General features: G+C 44.9%; 1 long non-coding RNA gene across 1 annotated transcript; it reads right to left on the bottom strand.

Moving 5' to 3' along the window:
- Positions 1-608: 608 nt before the first annotated feature.
- On the bottom strand, positions 609-10,510 carry LOC106841414 (uncharacterized). Its single transcript, XR_001400625.3, has 2 exons — positions 1,972-10,510; positions 609-813 (listed from the first exon to the last, which is right to left on the bottom strand). It is a non-coding gene; the product is annotated as an uncharacterized lncRNA (long non-coding RNA).
- Between the last annotated feature and the right edge of the window lie 6,616 nt (positions 10,511-17,126).

Here is a 17,126-nt window from a genome sequence, read left to right as displayed (position 1 = left end):
CTTGATCTTGGACTGCCAGCCTCGGAAATTGTGAATAAATAAATTTTTATTGCTTAAGCCACTGGCTGTGATCGTTTGTTATGACAGCCCCAGAGGACTAATAACCTGGTAAGCGTGACCAGAAGAATCACTCAACTCAGCCCAGCTCCTCTTGCCAGCCATGGATTCATGAGCTCAGTAGGTGCTGGCTGTCTTAAACCACTACCTTTCGGTGTGGGGTTTCACAGAGTCAAGTGATAAACTTTTGAAGGCCCAGGAAATGACTCAGCGTTAATGGAAAACAGAATAAGGCGAATTCCTGGATAATACCCTCCTTTTCTCCCCCTGGACACACATCTGCCATATATGGGGACACTGCAGTTACCTTCCCATTATTAGGGATCTAGAATCCCCTCTTCGAGCACACACCTGAAACCCCAACATTTCCATGTAAAAGCATCTCCCATCTCAGGCACGCCAGGCCTCCCCACTCCTAGGCCCGTTATGCACGTGTCAGTTCCCTCGCTGCTTCCACACACGTCTCTCCCAGACACCGTTACATGTAGTAATCACTTTCTTAAATGCAGCATGGGTTGTTTCTTTATTTTCAGGAAATAATATCACAGCACTTTCAGAGTTATAGTCAGCCCTTTATTTAAATCTCTGGGCTCCTTGTCCACCCATGTCCTTCAGCCCACCATCCACGCAGACAGCATTTCTTTATCCCAAACCAACAGGAACCAAGACGTTCATGATCTTCTGGGCAAGCAAACCATTTACACTGGGCACCAACCCGCTCGCACTCCTCTTCTGAGTCTATGCGCTGGGTGGAGGCTGTGGAGAGGAAAAATCTTTCGGTCACTAAGTAGGGAGTAATATTCCCTGTGAATGTGGGGACATGACACGGGCCCTGAGGAGCTGGCAGGAGAGGCTCCTTCTGCAGGCGCCTCCCTCAGAAACCCTACGGAGCCCCCGCTCCTTCTGCTCTGCTGCCACTGCTGCGTTCGTTCCTGGCGGGCAGGACAGCCTCTGCTCTAAAGAGGGCAGGTACCGAAGTGTCTGCCCTGAATGCTGACTCAAGGCTCCCCTGCCTGCGCCCCAGTGTTCAGCCCCTGCTCAAGATACTCCAGGGGACTCTGTGCAGCCTCACGCAGCCTGATGAGAACCACCTCACACTGCACAGTCCCAGCACGCTCTGGGCACAAAAGGACAGGAGAGATTGGGCCAGAGGAACTGGGCAGAAAGAGCAGACCGGGGTCAGGGGCCTTCCGCCCTGCTGCCCTCTGTGCTGCATCCAGGCCTCAGCTGTGGCAGGGGTGTGGGCCTGTCACCGTGGGCCATCTAGTCAGAGACCACACACAGTAAAAGGGCAGGGATCACAGAGGGGGAACACACCTGGCATGTCTCTGCTGCTCCGCGAGGACCCTCCTAAGCTCTCCCTTGTTTGTCCTCAATTAGACTCTGTACGACTCTGGGGTTTGTCCTCCTTTTCAGGAGAAGACAAGGTTGAGTTTGAGGACAGCTCAGAGACTTGTCTAAGTGCACACTGTGAGTCAGCATCGGAGCTGAGAAAAACACACTGGTGTTTTGGCTCCTGGCTCCAGCTCTCTCCTTTATCCTGGGCTCTCTCCCAGGCAGGGAAGTCGCACAGCAAATGAGCCCTGGGGATGACACCTCATTATCCCCATGGCCTCTTCCAAGGCCTGAAAGCCTGGCCTGGCCCCGTGGTGTTGTCTCTACCTACTCACTGGGTTCATCTTCCAGGGAAATGACCCCAAACTTAGCCTGAGAGTTACTGAGGGCCATGTTTCAGTCCATTAAGAGCATGCTAAGAATCTCCCATGAGACATTCATTCTTTGGTTGATACTCTCCTTGATGCTCAGATTTATTACTTATTTCCAGACCCTGAGCCACTCCACTTATATGGCCTGTGTCCCATTCCCTGGGCATGAGAACCCCGTGCCCCACATCAGCCTGGCTTCAGAGCTCACCTGGGCCAAAGTGAGGAAAGAGGATGAAGCAGGTCAGGAGCACGAAGCAGAGACACCGCATGGTGAATGCCGGCTGGACCCTGAGCAGCAGGAGAAGATGAGGAGCTGCTCCGAGACTGGGACCCAGCGAGGCTGCTGCAGGTGGAAGGAGCCTCTATTTACAAGGCTCCTAGGTGCTTGCACAACATTTGATTCTGGAACCTCACCTGCTGTGATCCTGATTACAACACAACTATTGACTTTTGTGCATGAGACGCTGTCCGTTACACAACCCCTCTCCCTCAGGCACACCGCTCAGGTGGGAATGGCCTCACTTCCCGCTCCTGTGTGGGATGCTTAACCCACACTCCTGACCTCAGAGAGTTTTCCAGAATGGACCCCTAACCAAGGCCCCAGCAACTAGAAGGGAGATTCCATTCACCGAAATGATGATAAAGGGTGGGTTGTGGTGGAAACTTCCATGACTGTGAAGCCCAGCATGTTTGTTCAGTCATTGGAGAAAGAAAAGCTCTTTTTGTCTTGAAAGGTACAAAAACAACACTGCCCCAGGATTGCAGTAGCCATCTCGCTTTTGTGAAGAAGTGGGTCTGGGCATAAATCAGACACTGTTGAAAATATTCTGGGTTCCTGGGGACATTGGTCTGCATAGGGTCCAAGGTCCCCGAAGGCTGACCTTCTTCTGGATTGCTCAAACTGTGCCCCTGGTTTATTTTCTCCAGTTCAAGCTGAGTTTTTGGTTATCTGCAATTGCAAGTGTGTTGGCTGGCAATGAGATTTGAGGCTGTAAGACAGATGAAGCCCAGTCATGATGGGCGGCTGCGCAGGGTTGGTGGGGGCTCCTGGAAACAGAGCTGTGCTTTTGTAGTAGTCAGGTAAAGCAGTGCTTTCACATGTGATATGGGGGGGAGTGTTCTGGATTCCTGTTAGATATCGCGGGACCCCTGGAGATGCTTGGGGGAGGTATTCGCAGCCATAGCTTTGCTGTGCTATCTTCATGCACGTTCTCATGGGCATCCTCTGCGGTTCACAGCTGCAGCAGAAGCAGGTGTGGCATGTCATGGTGGTCATGAGAAGGATGAGTGCACACTTGACCTGTCACGATTTGCTCTGATAACAGCGAGTCCTGAGAGGACCAGACTCTCCTGCAGCAGGAGTGAAGTCACTTCTTTCTCAGTGAAAATAAAGACAAACATAAGTTGTTTGCTGGTTGTTTTGTAACCGCAACAAATCAGCAGAGAGCATGCCCTGTATGAAACAACAAGGTAAAGGTTCAAAGATCGAGGTTGCTCCCCAAAGCGAGGCTGAAGACTCCAGTCCCCGGCATTTGGAATTTAGGCCTCAGTCTTCATTTTTGGATGGATCACTGGGTGTGTGGCACATCCTTGCTTTTACCCAGATTTGAACGGCAGAATGGCCACTTGGCCCAAGCAGATGTAGATGAAGTGTGTGGTTTCCTGTGTCATGTAACCTGAAGGTCCTCCCCACAAGGCAGTGCCAGGTGGGGTTGTACTTCTCGTCAACTTCCTTCTCAATAGGGCCTGCAGTGTCCTTCTCTGTGTTGTGTTTCTCCAGCACCTGGTGGGAGTTAGACCTGGATTCCTTTCCTGAGGCCACTGTCACAAATGACAACAAACGTGGTGGCTTCAAACAGCAGAAAGTGATTGTCTCAGAGCTGAAGAGGCGAGAACTCTGAGATCAGTGTCCCTGGGCCGAAGTCACGGTGTTGGCTGGACCACACTCCCTCAGAGGCTCTAGGGAGAGTCTGTCCTTTGCCTCTTACAGCTTCTGGTGGTTGCCAGCAGCCCTTGACTTTTTGTCACACCCGTCCAGTCTCGGCCTCTGAGGACCCGGTGCCTCCTGCTCTTCTGTGGGTTCTGATTTCCCTCTGCATCTGTCTTATGACTTGTGCTGGTGTTTAGGGCACATTGGAAAGGTCCAGGATAATCTCCCATCTCAAAACCCTTAACTTAATCACATCTGCAAAGACCCTTTTACCAAATAGGTCCGTTCACAGGTTCTAGAGCTGACAGCTGATGCCCTGGCGTCATTGTTCAGCCTTCCACAGGGGCTTTCAGATGTCTCCAGTTTCTTCACAAAGGAACAAGAAAACCAAGGCTCAAGCTTCATGGTCACAGCACGGCATGAGCCTTATGTGGTGGCAGGAAGTTGTCACCCACCAGACCAGCGGCTGCTTCCAGAGAAGCCTCTGGAGCTGCCTTCCTGCTCCAAGCTGGGAAGGTGGGAGCCATGGAGGATCCACACCCACAGCAGGGACATGACGGGCTCTTGTTTGCTCACCCCTGGGGAAGGATCAGGAAGCAGGGCCTCACCTTAGATTTTGAAGTTCAAATGGGGAGACTTGCCTCTGGGTTTGACTGATCTGGTTCTCACTGGCCTCCCCATCACGGGAGAAGACATTTCCCAACACTGCGTGGGCAGTGCTGGCAGAGTGGACCGTGGTCAATGTTTATCCTGTTATTTCATCAGAAAGTCGCTTTTCCCACTGTCAGCTGGCCACCAGAGTTTTGCATTCCTCACTGACCTATTGCTTCCCAGGAGCTGGAGACAGGTGGATGTCCATGACTTGCATCGTCAACAAGTCCTCAGTAATGTCAGGAACGCTGCTCCTCCTAGTTCTTTACCAGGGCTGAATGAAAGGTCTGATTTTTTGGGTGGATGATTCTTGTAGCACTAGTTTAAAGTGAACTGACAGCAGATCTCTGGTCCAGGCTCATAGGGGAGGATTATACTGTAAAGGGCAGAACAAGGTCACTGAAGGTAAGGTGTATGATTTGCGTTCTTCACAATCATGGCCCACATGTGTGTGTTTCATGTGACAAGGCCCAGATATAAGTTTGCTGCGTGGAATGACAGACATCCCACATCTGGGGTTTTTGCCCCAAAGTCTTCCATCACAGCACTCATTGGGCACTTTTTCCCCACGAAAAGGAGCAGCTGAAATTTGCTGAATGAGGTGAGGTACCACAGAAACTCCCATCAGGCCTCTTTGTGACTGCTCACCCAGATGTGGCCCTTGGGGGTTACCCATCACATTGGCATCTGGGAAGGTCCTCGGGGTCCATGTTGTCCCTGCTGGCACCTCACCCAGCTCTCAGCATCTCTGGCCACAAGCCTTCCAGCTCTGCTTCTCAGGCTACCTGCATTTGGCCCTGGAAGGGACCACTGAGACTTGGTTCTCACTTGGAGGGAGACACATCCAAGGTTTAAAATCGGAGGTCTATTTGCACAAGTAATCACTGAGGGCAGATGTTCTTGAACAGAGTCAGGCTTAACAGTGATGAATAATGAACAATAATCAGTGCTTCAGGACAAATGTAGCTTTCCCAACACAACACACAAAATGTTTCCATTCTTTAATATAATTGACTGAAAACATAAATGTTCCTTTCCTTGAATACAAGGTGTTTTCCTTGTGAAACTTTTAGTAGCTTTAATGACATACATTAATTAGAATTTTTAACCCTTTCAGACCCTAGGTTTTAGTGAAAACTAAGAAGTAAACAGTTATGAATCATCTTTTACATTAGCATTCTATAACTTGGCAAATTTACAAATGCTTTTTATTATTTTTGGAAGCATGCTACTTCATAGTACAATCTTTGAATAAAATGCAAGACATGTTTACTAACAGAGTCAAGGATTTTTTAGTTTCTCTGTAGTAAGAGGCCCAAAGTAGATACACCTATCTACTCTAATTAACATCACATATTTTATCTGCCACGGAAATGACCTAGATATGCAATAAATTTTTGCATTTAACTCAATTAGCAAAACTCTAAGGTTTCAAGTTAACAAAAGGTTTTGAAATTATTTTAAGCCCGTACACCATAACACAGAGTGCTTGTTAAAAGTTTCACCTAACTCTCTTATCATTTTCACGTCTATTTAATTTACGTTTCCATATTGATAATTCTAGAAATATGTTTATGTGAATCAATCCAACAAAGTAAAATAAGCTTCCTCTTGCCAAAGATTGTTTTATATCATGTTAACTGGAAAGACATTTGAGTTTGTTTCTGATACATTTATGGAAATGCTTACTTTCAGAACCCTAAATAGAGCTCTTTGCCATCTGGAGGTAAGATATCACACGTATGTGACATATACATAGACACACCACAGCTGTTGTTTTAAAATTACCGAGATGAATCATGTGCAGTAGTGTAAAGCTTGCTAGTTATGAAAGAATAATGGAATCCAAATTTTGTTTTAAGCCCTTTCAAGCAATATTTGTGAAGAAGACCCACAAGATGCTAGATTTCAGGCAAGGGTGCATTATGGCCATTTTTCTTGAATATTTTTCTTCTCTTTTCTTCAATCTTAGAAATTGGTTGTGGGCTGGCTATCAGTTCCTGGAAAGGTGAGGCAATAAGCCTTTTTGAGATAAAGGAAATGGGTGGACTCTGAACTGCCTCTAGAGCTGCTTTATGCTTTTGCAAAGCTTTGTAACTTGAAGAGAGTTGTTCTTAATTTCTCAGAAATTTGGGATCAAACTTCAATGACATTAGAGGTCAATCGACCTGTCCAACTACATCATCCTAATTGACTCCTTTCCCTCTGTGTGCTTAGTTTTGTTTTAACTTAGAGAAGAGGCCAAAAAATTCTTATCAGGCTCTGAATATCAGCTTCTAGTTCGGCTGCATTTCTCGTCATATGTTGCTAACGCCTTTCACATGTCTTCTCTGGTTCTGGAGGGACAAAGAGTAACTACCTGGTGGTATTGAAGAATTCCATTACCTTTAACATAGCTGAGTTCCAGAATGTCTGTCGGAGTGTCATTAACTCTGGGAGAATATTATGGGGGTGTCTGTAAAGACATGGCACAAGATATTAAATGCATGGCCCATGCAGTTAGATCAAGGAATGTGTGAACCAACTTTTCCTAAAGCAGATTTCTTACATCTCTGTCAAAGTCTCATTGAGACACTCTAACGAAATGAGAGATTGGCAGCTGATCCTTTTCACAGTGAGCTCCTGAAAGATGAAGACTTTAAGAATCATGGACTTCCACCTGGAGATTTTGCTTCTTGAGAAATACACCAGATAAAAGACTCTTTTCAGCCCTGTTGGAAAGGAGCATAACAGGCCTCTCCACCTGAGTGGGTTTCAGTGCCTGTTTCTGATAACGAGCTTCAACTGACAAAGGCAAGAATCTTCAAACCAGATGAGAAGAAGACGGCATCTGTTACAGGCAGCTGTCCCAAGACTCCGGACCCGGCCTGTATTCCCAACCTTATATCTCCTCATGTAAAACTTTGTAATGTGTAAACTGTATACTGTGTTATAATTGTTCCATTTAAGGTTTTCAGAATACTACCATCTTTCAAGAAAGTCACTGGTTTGGAACAGACTGTTTTTGAAGTACAGGTGTTTATAGAGTAGCTCCTAATGGGACTCAGTGTTTATGGTGAACAAATCTCTGGCCTTCGCTACTGCCTGGATGGTTAAAACACTGCACCTTGAACTTCCCTTGGAAACAGGGAAGGATTCTCTCTGAGCTAACATCTGTTGCCCATGTTCTGCTCTTTAATGTCAGATGGTCTTGTAGAGTGGTCCACTGGTATGGCCACCTAGCAGCTATATTTTCTCCTTCCTTCGGGCTTCATCTTCCATGAAAATGTCATGTCACATTTAGAAGCCCTGACTAAATTTACTCAACAAGCTGTTACTGATAGCCAAGCAGGGTAGACCTTATTAAATACTGAAATGTTTTCAATGGGAAAGGCCATCAAAATAGAATTTCCTTAGAAATTCCATCAACATCCCAACATGATATATATATATATACAATGATTCCAACTGGATGCTGTGCTTTTATACCTGATGAGTCTTTCAACGTGTCATCTCTGCTAAAGCACATGGAAAAGCAAGTGAATGCCTTAAGTGATCTTACACCCAGTCTTGGTTTGTTTGGTTGGCACTCTTCAGGTATTGATTCCCTTTTTTGATCCAGATGGCCATTCTTATTTCTACTGCTCTTTGGAGTTCTTGTATTAGTCATAATATTCAAACTGAATACTATTTTCTTTACTCAGTGAGGTAAGACTGGCGTACAGGCTTGAGTAATTCTTTCGCAGTGACTTGAGATGGTCTATCGATCTTACAACCCTTTTCTCTTAAAGACTGTGCCAGAGAACTCAGGTTAATGTTAATCTTTGCAAATAATGAACTTTCATCATTGTTATTTGACCCATTCTATAACTGGAAACAATGTGAGCATGAGGAGTCACGTAAAAACAGCTGTACAATATTTGTGCAATGATAAAAGCTTAACAGAACAATTATACAGCCTATGAAATGCTTCCTCTGTTAATATAGACCTGTATGCTTATCAGACTATTTCCCACCAGTGTGGATAACTGGGTAAATCAATGAGATAAAGGCCTGGCACTGAGAAACATGATGGGCCCAGGGCAGGCAGCAACCACCTTGGGGCTGAGGGAGGATGCTTTGAAAATCAGTGCATCCTAGAAGGCATCACTCTAAGTGACTTATCTCAAGTAATCAAAGATTTACTGATCAAAAGGGGAATAATGATGAATAAATCAAAATCAATAGGATATATCAGAGTATATGAGCAAGCCATTTGGTTTAAAACTAACTCTGCCTGACCTTGTTTTCAAAGGGTCCTGAGGTGGCTTATTGAGAAGACATTGTACATCTGCTTTAAACATTTATTATATACCAAAGAGAAGAATGGTGCCTTTAAAAATGGGGATGGACCTTCCCTATGTATCAGTATTTCACGAAGAACAAGGATCTCTTCCTGGGATCTAAGGATTAATTACCAACCTGCTGTGTTCATCTTGTGACCATTGGCCTATTGATCACTGACCTGCTGTACCTTGTAAGGATCTCGTGAGAGTAGTAATAGAGAGACTCCTGTCATAGATGCTGTATGCTCTTTGTTCGGAGATGGTAGATAATCACTTTGTACACCCTACTTCATTGGTGCCCTTTCTTCCTTAGAAGGCCCCAGGCCATAGTTCTCAAACTTGGTTCATAATAAATTCACCCCAATTTGACTTATACATTGAGTATTCATTATTTGCATCAACAACATTAATTTAGTATGCATCATTTGGAATTAAAAAGAATACTACATTTACATTTTAAGTTATATTTCTCATAACGTACTTTATCTCAGGAGGTTTGTGTTTATTGGTTTTTCAGTTGTTTGTAGATTCTTCTGCCTTGTTATGAAGTCACTTAAAGTGATCCCTACTTAGATGCCAATCAGGACTGTGCAAAACACAATTGCTGTGGCTCCTCCTACAGGTGGTTCTGTGAACTACAACTTTCCCAAAGGCTCCTTTGCAGGCCCTGATTAGAAAAAAGTCTTCAAAATTCACCCTGGCTGGCGAGTGTGTCTGCCTCTGAGGGGCAGGGCCCGGGTGAGGATGAGGTGAACTGTGTGGGGTGTGAGTGGAGAGGAGAGGGCCTCTGCAGTGGGGTGACTGGGTACCCTCCAGGGGGTGAGGAAGTGTGCACAGACCAGGGCTGTGTTAACAGTGTGTGTGGATCCATAGGGGGTGGTGTTTATCAGTGGCAGAAGACCTGTGCTTCACAAACAGCCACAAAAGAGATCAGCAGAACCTTCCAAATCTGAAACAATTGGTGACTCATGTGCCTCGGTCCAGTCGCACATAGCTGCAACCTTAAGAGTGTGGACAACACCCTTGCAGGCATGAGGCCCACAGCTACTGTAAGTCCCTGAGCCTAGCAATCACTACTCTGGGTGCCTACTCATTTAACAGGGAAACTACTACAGGAGTGTGATATTAGAGCTTGTAGCCAGTGGTGCTGGGGCTCCCCTAACCCTATTTACAAGCAGCTGGCAATGGGTGTAAAGCCTAGACTCCCCGGGCAGCTACAGATATAGCAAACCTTCCACAGCAGAAGGACACAAGTAGCCCACACAGGGGTCACTCCTGGATCATTTGGACTGGTGATAAGAGGGAAGCACACTGTTGGCCTCAAAAGGCATGTCTTTCAGAAGGCCACTTTTCCAAGACCAGGAGACTTAGCTGAAACACCTAATACATAGATATAAGCACAGAGAAAGAGGCATACGTAGGAGGCAAAGGAATATGCTCCAAGCAAGGGAACAGGAGAAAACTGAAGAAAAAGAACTAAATGAAACAGAAATAAGCAATCTACCTGATGAAGAGTTCAACCAAAAGGTCATAGGGATGCTCACAGATACTGGGAGAAGATTGGATGAACACAGTGAGAACATCAACAAAGAATCTGATTATATAAGAAAGAACGAATCAGAAATGAAGGATACAGTACTGGAAATGAAAAACTCACCAGGAGGACTGAATAGCAGAGTAGATGATATGGAAGAATGGATCAGAGAGCTGGATAAAAACTAGAGGAAATCACCCAAGCTGAAGATAAAAGAATAAAGAGTTAAAATGAATGAGAACAATCTAAGGGAATTCTGGGATAATACCAGCTATCTTTTCTGACCACAAAGGTATGAAACTAGAAATCAGCTACAGGAAGAAAATCAGAAAAGTCACAAACATGTGGAGAGCAAACAAAATGCTACTGAACAACGATTGAGTCAATGAAGAAATCAAAGGAGTAATGAAAAAATACCTGAAGACAAATGAAAATGAAAATATGACATGCCAAAATCTATGGGATACAGCAAAAGTGGTTCTAAGAGGGAAGTCTATAGCAATTCAGGCCTACCTCAACAAACAAACAAAAAAATGAAATAAACAATCTAATAGTGCATCTAAAAGAACTGGAAAAAGAAGAACAAACAAAGCCCAAAACCAGAAGAAGGAAGGAAATAATAAAAATCAGAGCAGAAATAAATGAAATAGAGACTAAAAACAAAAAGAAGAAAAGAAAAGAAAAGAAAAGAATCAATGAAACCAAGAGCTGGCTCTTTGGAAAGATAAACAAAATTGACAAACCTTTATCCTGACTCACCAGGAAAAAAGACAGAAGGCTCAAATAAATAAAATCAGAAATGAAAGAGGAGACATCAAAAGGGACACTTCAGAAATACAAAAGACTGTAAGAGGATACTTTGAAAAGCTATATGGCAACAAATTGGATATTCTAGAGGAACTGGATAAATTCTTAGAATCATACAATTTTCCAAAACTGAATCAAGAAGTAGAGAATTTGAATAGACCAATCACCAGCAGTAAAATTGAAACAGTAATGAAAAATCTCCCAAAAATAAGAGTTCAGGAGCAGACAACTTCCTTGGTGAATTCTGCCAAACATTCAAAGAAAACTTAATACCTATCCTTCTCAAACTCTTTCAAAAACTTGAAGAAGAGGGGAAGCCTCCTAACTCATTCTATGAAGCCAACATGGTAATGACACCAAAACCAGAAGGGACAACACAGAAAAGGAAAATTACAGGCCAATATCACTCATGAACATTGATGCAAAGATTCTCAACAAAATACTAGCAAATTGAATACAACAATAGATTAAAAAAGATCATACATCATGATCAAGTGGGGTTTGTTCCAGGGATGTGCAGGGATGGTTCAACATCTGCAAATCAATCAACGTGATACACCACATTAGCAAAATGAAGAATAAAAATCACATGATCATCTCAGTACATGCAGAGAAAGTATTTGACAAGATACAGCATCCATTTATGATAAAAAGTCTAAATAAAATAGATAGAGAAGAAAAATACCTTAACATAATAAAGGCCATATATGACAAACCCACAGCTAATATCATTCTCAATAGAGAAAAACTGAAAGCTATCCCTCCAAGAACAGGAGGCAGACAAGGATGCCCACTTTCACCTCTCTTATGCAACATAGTATTGGAAATTCTAGTCAGAATGATCAGGCAAGAAAAAGAAATAAAAGGGATCCAAATTGGAAAAGAAGAAGTGAAATTGTCACTATTTGCAGATAACATGATTTTATATATAGAAACCCCTAAATAATCCACTAAAACCCTTATAGAAATAATAAATGAATACAGTCAAGTTGCAGGATAGAAAGTCAACATACAAAAATCAGTAATATTTCTATACACTAACAACAAAGTAACAGACAGAGAAATTAAGAATACAATCCCATTTACAATTGCAACAAAAAGAATAACATACCTAGGGATAAACTTAACCAAGGAGGTGAAAGATCGGTACAGCAAAAACTATAAAACATAGTTCAAAGAAATTGAAGAAGACACAAAGAAACGGAAAGACAGTCTATACTCTTAGATTGGAAAAATTAACATGGGCAAAATGTCCGTACTTCCTAGGCAATTTATACATTCAATGCAATCTCTATCAAAGTTTCAAAACATATTTCACAGAAATAGAACAAAGAATCCTAAAAATTTATATAGAACAATAAACGACCCTGAATAGCCAAAGGAATCCTGAGGAGAAAGAACAATGCTGGACGTATCACCTGCCCTGATTTCAAAATATCCTACAAATCTATAATAACAAAAACAGCATGGTACTGGCACAAAAACAGACACACACATCAATGGAACAGAATTGAAAGGCTAGAAATAAACCCAAACAGCTATGGACAGCCAATTTTCAACAAGGGAGCCACGCGCTACCATGGAGAAAAGAGAGTCTCTTCAATAAATGGTGTTGGGAACTGGACAGCCACATGCAAAAGAATGAAAGTAGACCATTATCTTACACCATGGCCAAAAATCAACTCAACGTGGATTCAACCTTGATGTAAGACCTGAAACCATGAAAGTTCTAGAAGAAAACTTAAGCAGTGCACTCTTTGACATCGGTATGTGCAGCATTTTTTGAGTACCATGTATAACATGGCAAAGGAAGCAGTAGGAAAAAAAAAAAAACAAATGGGAGTACATCAGACTAAAAAGCTTCTGCACAGCAAGGGAAACCATCAACAAAACGAAAGACAACCTAACAATTGGGAGAAGATATTTGCAAACCATATATCTGATAAGGGGTTAATATTCAAAATATAGAAAGAACTCATATGTCGCAACAACAAAAAGCCAACAACCCAATTAAAAAATGGGCAAAAGATCTGAACAGAGATTTCTCCAAAGAAAACATTCTGATCGCCAACAGGCACATGAAAAGATGTTCAACATCATGAGCTATCAGGGAAATGCAAATCAAAAAAACAATGAGATGGCTCCTTCTCCAGTCACAATGGCTATAATTGACAAGACAGGAAACAACAAGTGTTGGAGAGGATGTGGAGAGAAGAGAACCCTTGTAAACTGCTGGTGGGAGTGTAAACTGGTGCAGCCACTATGGAAAACAGTTTGGAGATTCCTCAGAAAATTAAGAATTGCTCTACCATATGATCCAGCTATTCCACTGCTGGGTATTTATCCAAAGAACTTGCAAACACAAATGCATAAAGATACATGCACCCCTATGTTCACCCCAGCCTTATCCACAATAATGAAGACTTGGAAGCAACCTAGGTGCCCATCAAGAGACGAATGGATAAAGAAGACGTGGTATACATACGCACTGGAATACTACTCAGCCATAAGAAATGATGAAATCTGGCCCTTTGTGACAACATGGAGGGAGCTTGAGGGAATTATGCTAAGTGAAATAAGTTAGAGGGAGAAAGTCAACTACCGTACGATCTCACTCATAACCGGGAGATAAAAACAATGACAAACAAACAGATAGAGACAGAGATTGGACTAGCGGTTACTCGAGGGGAAGTGTGGATGGAGGAGGGTGAAAGGGGTGATTAGGCCCATGTGTATGTGGATAGATTGTAATTAGTCTTTGGGTGGTGAACATGATGTAATCTACACAAAACTCGAAATATATTACAGTGTACACCTGAAAGTTGTATAATGTTATAATCTAATGTTATGTACAAAAAAAAAAGAGAAAGTAACAACCCCCCCCCCCAAATTTAGTATTTATCATACTAAAATACAAATTAAAAGAAAATTCAGCCTGGCTTTGCCAAAAGGCACTCCCCCTCCTCCTCCCGTGTTGGCTCTGTGAGAACCCAGTGGGCTGGTGTCGGGAGCAGGAAGGGACCTGCTGCTTTCTGTTTAATTGTCAAAGCTTTCTCTAAGGAAGGAGATTTCTGACTGTTTGGCTTATTTTTAATCTTGGGATCATTGCAAACCATGCAGTTCTCATGCTTGCACTGGCTGTTCCACATCTCAGAGCCAAACTGTGGCTCACCTCGAGTAATCACACATTCTGGCTTTAGCTTATTTTCAACACTTCCTCCCTTTTCTCACTTCTGTTTTCTTCTTGTTCTTTTAAATTCCATATTTTTTAGTTACCTTAACTTATTTTTTAAAATAAGAATTTATATAGACGACTAGTCATTTCTGCCAACTTCTAAGTTTCATGTCTCTCTTCACTTCTCCATTTCAGTTTTAGGATATGTAGTATTCATGGCATCATTTAAGAAACTTTTGCAGGAGTGTGGGGAGGACAAGAGTGGAGTGCCCGTTGGACACAAGCTGCAAGAATCTGGACACTTCAGGGGGCTGACGTGTTCCCCATCTCTGAAGACGGCACTGGATCAGATGGGCCCCAGGGGCCCCACAGAGCTCCAGAAGGCACGGTTATGTGGCAATTATTTAGGAAGCGTCTCTCAGGTGGCCAGTACTGACTGAAGTCTCCTTTTGAGCCATCAGATGCTTGGGTGAACGTTGATTCACTTTTTCAATAGGGTGTCTGTCTTTGAGGTCACATACTTGGTGACTACAGAGCCCCGACCCCTTAGGTTTTCTCCCCAGGCTGGGCTGAGGGAAGGGCTGACATGGTAGGTAGTGCTCACAGAGACCCCATTCTCTGTGAGTCGAGTGAACAAACCATCTTTTCTCTCTTCCCACTAGTAAGGGTCCAATCTTCTCAGAGGAACCACACTGTGTGGACACAAAGGCCCAGCTTTGGGCAAAATGGTTGTGGCTCAAATGTGCTTCTGGTGTCTTTAGAATCTAGGGCTCCAGCTCTGAGGGCCCATGAAATCCGGGGGGTGGCCTGATGTCCTTCTCAGAAGCAACCTCGGCCGCCTACCTGAGACTCTGCTCTGGGTGAGAAGGGACCTGTTCCCTCCTCAGACTCAACTGAGATACCAGAAACCTCACTTCATCTCCTTCAAGGAAAGCCCTGGGACTTGCTCAAAGGCACCAAGAAGAGCCAGGAGCACAGCCTGAGATCCAAGACTTGCAGTGACTCCCTAACACCCTTCCAATCCGTGGCGTCTACAAAGTCGTGAACACTTACTGCACGGCTTCACTGACCGGATCCCCCAACTTTTCTCCATGTTTTATTTCTGGAAACTCTATGGATTAGGAGGCAGCTGACAGCTGAATTTGCTGATGTACGGCAATCACTGCCACATCCCTCCTGACACTCCAGGCATCGAGGTATCCCAGCGAGAAGACTCCCTTACCTGAAGAGGGGCACCACAGGTAAACCGGCAGGACACTAGGCCCACCCAGGCTGCTTTCTTATGGAAAAAACTGGCCCTGACTCCCAAATGCCTTCTTCCTGAAATAAATGCTTGATGTAAACATCACCAGGCCCTCTCGGCACTCTAGTCTGTGGGTAAATCTATGCCACTGACCTATGTTCACTGACCAATGTCATAGGTGTTTAAACGGAACGGCCTTAAGCAGGTCACCTTCCAGAGCTCTAAGGCTTCGAGCAACGAATTGAAACAACAGAAAAAGAATTTGGCTCAAGTCAAGGAAAAGCTTTGGAAGGGTCACAGCTGCATTGGAAAGGAGCCCCCCGATGCTAGAGATGCTCCAGGAAGTGCAGGCTGGAAGAGGGGGGCCCATATCAGAGCAAGGGTTCCACGTGGTGGCTCTGAAAATCGCCCACCCCTGAGCTTCTAGGACCGTAAGATAGAGTCCACATGCAGAGAAGAGCCCTCCTACTGCACTCATGCAATCCTGCCTCAGAGTCGAGAGGAGGCTGCCAGTCTTTACTGCTTCCACACACCAAGCTGTAGGCCGTGCAGCAGGACCAGCAAGCAATGACCTTGATGTTCATCTGCTGGGAACCACAGGTAGCTCAGGCCCTGCACCAAGCAGCCGGGCAGCAGCACAGACAGGGCCAGCCACCCCCAGAGGAGTTGTCCTGCTGTGAATTATTAAATCTCAGTGCAGAGGCCTGCGGGAGGGAAGAGGAAAGACCAGTGTCAGGGGAAGGCTGGAGTGAGCCTGGGTCCCCAGCCAGCACTGCCTCCCTGTCCCCAGCAGGGCTCTCAGCTAGACCAAGCTCATGAGGGGACAGAGCAGCTGTCAGTCCAGAGGGGCATGAGGTTGAAGGAAAGGCCAGGGCTTTTCAGGGGACCCAGAGGATCAGATACCAGGTCCTAGGAAGGGACTGTTGGATGGCGCAGGACAGCAGGTGCAAAAAACCCCCAGCATGAGGTGTGTGCTCAAAAAATGGTAAGCCTCCTCTCTGGGGCTGCTGTCTTTATTTTGCCTTTGAGGATGGTAGGGGGGAGTAACCAGGTGGGCAGAGTGAAACTGACCCAGGTCAGGATCTCCATCCCTGTCAGTGACAGTGGGGTGGGAGCTTGTATCTGTCCAGCACCAGCAAGGGCACAATGCACAGTCATCGTTTTATGTGCCTATAATTTGGATTTTTCCATATTAAAGTTTAAAACGGATTTATGGTCACACGAAGCTGTGATAGTGGAAAGAGGGCATGCCCAGGATACAGATAGGAATCTTGCGGGTGTGGACAGAGGAGCCAGGGCTCCAGCAGCCCTTTCTTGGTGCCCAGGCTCTGTCACCTGCTCTAACAGCCCTGGGCTTCCTGCCACACACTGCAAACCAGAGTCCCTGCACGAAAAGTCTCTGGAGGAGTCACCACCCTGACCAGGTTGAGGACTGCGGAGCCTTTGTCTGCTCCAGGCTGGAGGAGAAGGAGGGAGAACATCCGCGGGACCTCCTGGGGTGGGTGCTGAGACGCGGGGGTCCTGTCTGGTTTTAGCTTTCCTTTGCGGGGGCGGTGGACCCCGTAGCATTGGTGCGGAACTTGCAGGGGCTACTGATGGGGGTCGGCCCAGTGCGCCTTAGAAACAACGCGGATGGGGCGTCCCCCGGGGAGGGGGATCCACAGGGATGGCGGTTGAAATAAGGGATCCCGGCAACTGGGCGGCAGCAAGCGTCCCCAA

Source organism: Equus asinus, chromosome 27 (genome assembly GCF_041296235.1).
Source record: "Equus asinus isolate D_3611 breed Donkey chromosome 27, EquAss-T2T_v2, whole genome shotgun sequence".
NCBI lineage: Eukaryota > Metazoa > Chordata > Mammalia > Perissodactyla > Equidae > Equus > Equus asinus.
This window is presented reverse-complemented; position numbering and strand designations above follow the sequence as displayed.